Source organism: Aegilops tauschii, chromosome 6 (genome assembly GCF_002575655.3).
Source record: "Aegilops tauschii subsp. strangulata cultivar AL8/78 chromosome 6, Aet v6.0, whole genome shotgun sequence".
NCBI classification, from domain to species: Eukaryota; Viridiplantae; Streptophyta; class Magnoliopsida; order Poales; family Poaceae; genus Aegilops; species Aegilops tauschii.
Window position 1 is genome coordinate 187,393,862 of NC_053040.3, and position 3,509 is coordinate 187,397,370.

The following is a 3,509-nucleotide window of genomic DNA, read 5'->3' on the forward strand; positions in this document are numbered from 1 at the left end:
GGGCCAGGGCCCAGTGGGGGGGCTCCTTTTATTTATCTTTGTTTTCTTTTTATTTAAATTTTTTTTGTTTCTGTTTTCTTTTAGTTACACATTAATTTTAGTTTAGTAAAATATGACAATAGCCCCTAAAGTAATGTTCCAGAATAACCCACTGTCATGAAAAGTTTTTACCCCGAATTAAAATAGTTTAGCAATTTATAAAATACCAAAGGCATTTATATAATTGTTTTTGCTACGGTTTAAATCATTTTAGAGTATTCAAACATTTTATAAAAGTGTAGTTTCTCCGCCATAATTACCTATGCATTATTTGGCTCACTCCAAACATTTTAGTTTTAATATTTGAACAACTTTATTGTTTGCCTTTAATTAAAATTTGAATTCGAATCGGTTTCGAACTAATGCGAGATTAGAACAGTAATCGAAGTGACGTGGCATCATTAGCAAAGAATTACTGTAGCTTAAATATCCGGGCGTCACAATTCTCCTCGACTACAAGAAATCTCGTCCCGAGATTTGAGAGGGGGAGTAAGGGGGAAAGGTTTGGTTACGAAATTCTAACGAATCTTCTTAGTCTGGGTTGCTCTTCTCGAAGTGGTCGATCCATTATATTGATGCCTTCATTTTTCCTGCTTAAGGTAATCATGATGAAGCTGGCATCTTTTTTTTGGGAACTCCATCGTACTTACGAAGGATAAGGGGGCATTACGGAAAAACGGGCCGCTAAAATGTTTGCTTATCTAGTAGATATCATCAGGGAGGGTGGCGGGAGGTAACCCTCGAATTAAAACTTAAGACATTATCGAGCAAGTAAGAAGGTGAAAAATAGAAGTTTCAAGCGCATAGACAATCGTTCGTTGCCTGATACGAAATGTGATAGGGGTTCAGAGCAAATGGGAAAGTATTGCGTCTGGTACCAGAATAGATCACTAGGCAGGTGGCCCGTGAATCACATACGAAGTCAAGCTCGAGGAATAACTTCGACAACAGGGTGTATGGAGAGTCAGGTTTCGATCCTGTGGAACTGTGGGTTATGGGCCCACCATGTGGTTAAAAGTAGGAAGGCCGTTGGCATCTTACACGGTCATGATAGCAAGACATGTCAGAGGGTAGCCTGTCAGTTATGTTGGCAACAACGTTGGTACCAAGGGCGAGGGACAAAGAGAACCATTTTCCTGCTCGTTTAACGAGGCGGACCAATAGGCAAGGTTCTCATCCATCGGTGGCTACCGAAATGTCATCAACAATAGTAACAGGGGCTTGCTGACAGAATTGTACACCGAGGTGTTTACATAAGCAGGAGAATATTACTGCTTAGATCATATAGACCACAAGAAAGGTTAAACCAAACAATGGAAAGGAAAATATGATTATCAAATTAAACAGAACAATGGAAAGGAAAATGTGTTTAAACATGCCTTTCAGGGGTATATCCTTCCCAAGGGCAAGCAGAACATGATATCCACGACAGGATATAATGTAGAAAATCCTTTAGGTAAGGGGAGGGAAATTTCATGACATTACCCATACAGCGGTGTTTGGATAATTGAGCAAGAAACATGTAGCATTGTGCTGCAATTGTTTTTATTGAAGATCGGAGTAACACAGACATGCTTCGAGATAGCATTGACATGGTCTTCAAGCAAAGGTCGGACTTGGATACAAAAAGGATTCATCAGGAACAACATATAGAATAAGTCTTTCAATTTCCTCATGGAAGAATGGTTAACCTTGCTAAAAAGGAAATTATAACAAAAGGTCCTCTGGCTAGGGGTGCTAAGCAAAGACACCACCTTACCGGGTTGTATAAAGACCAACGTTATAACTCTTGGAAATATGTTCCAACCATCATATCTGACCGAGATTCAGATCTGATCGGTGTTAGGATAACTCAGATTCAGGATGCCTGAGAAGAAAGGTGCAACACAAATTGTCGAAACGACATCGAAGATTCTCGGGAGATGAACTATGGAAGCGAGTTCCGAACAAGGGTTCATCATTAAACCTAGGAGAGGGTTAGGAGGTGGCTGATGGACTCAGCGACATTCCATTGAGATTTCCAAAAGATGGATTTCCACAATTATGTGTACAAGGAGACAGCTTTTGTCAGTTCAAATGATATAATGAGGTATGCTCGAGGAAACATACACGATTGAACATTGGTTGACGGTGCACCCGAAATACGGACTTAGGTAGCACAAACAATGTTAGAATGGCGATTCGATAACCAATGGTCTAAGAATGAAATGTTGACCATTAACTTCAATGCAATAAGGTTGCTAGAAGTTTTGAAGTCGCACACCATAGTTCAATTGTCGGTTTTCCGGTTAGGAACAACACGGGGACCAAGGAATGAATGGATGTGGCAAGAAGTATCACCTGTATCAAGATGTCATAAGAGGTGGTGAAATTTTCACGACATTCTTGATATAAAAGATGGTAATACTCCAAAGTAAAGAAGAACAAATGCTGGATAGCAAGGATCTCAAGGTATAACACAAAACATGAACAAGTTTGTGTTGGGGGGAGGCAAGAATGTTGTCGATGGTAACACAATTCATCGAGGGGCAAGGATGGTATTTCTCATCCTGAATTTGGACACACAACTTGGAAGAAGTCAAACTGTTGACAATGACCATGACAATTTTTGTCGAGAGGTTTTCAAGAAGATGTAATTGATCGACGATGACATCAAGTCAAAGGAATGATGAAAGCGAAAGGTTATTGGAACCACGGGTAGGACAGAAACTCGAAATCAAGTTTGCTGTTCAAGGAGAAGTGATATGACGAGGAAGATCGACACAAGATTAGCTCACTGTCGAAATTTCTGCGCTGGGAAGGACCAGGTAGCACAGTTAAAATCGGCATGATAATGACATAGCCGAGCAGTCTAGGGATGTCGTGATCGAGTACGAACTCGTAAGCAAAGGAGATTACTAAGAGTTGTTTAATCGTGATGCGGACTCGATTCAGTTATCGATGTCCTTGAGTGTTTAATAACTGAGAGCCCATAAAAAATTGGAATCAGTGAGAATGTAGTACTTGATGAAGAACTCATAAGAAGTTATGATGTTTTGTGTTTATCTCGAGATACCAGGGGGTAATACTCGACGATAGATTAAAGTAAAGGTTGGACAGGTGCAATGATCTGCAGAGGACAAGTGGTTTAAACTTGCAGGAGAAATGGTGTTTAAAGGAGAACATGGTCGGAACCACGATTGCAAAAGGCCAGATCCCAGATATAAGATGAACTTATACCAAGGTAATAATTAATTTAAGAGAAGCTTTTAATGATAAGATCTACATCGTGTCCATGGACATGAACACAAAGTTCAAGGTCGACTCCCACTTCTGCAATGCATAACCTTTCATTCACTGCTCTATTAAAAATAATTTGAGTGCGAAGACCTACCTGGTGAATTACCAGAGGAGTTTGAACCTTGGAAAACTTCCGGGTTCACACAGATTAAGGAAGGCATAGGTTCAACCCATCAGGGCATCTTCGGAAC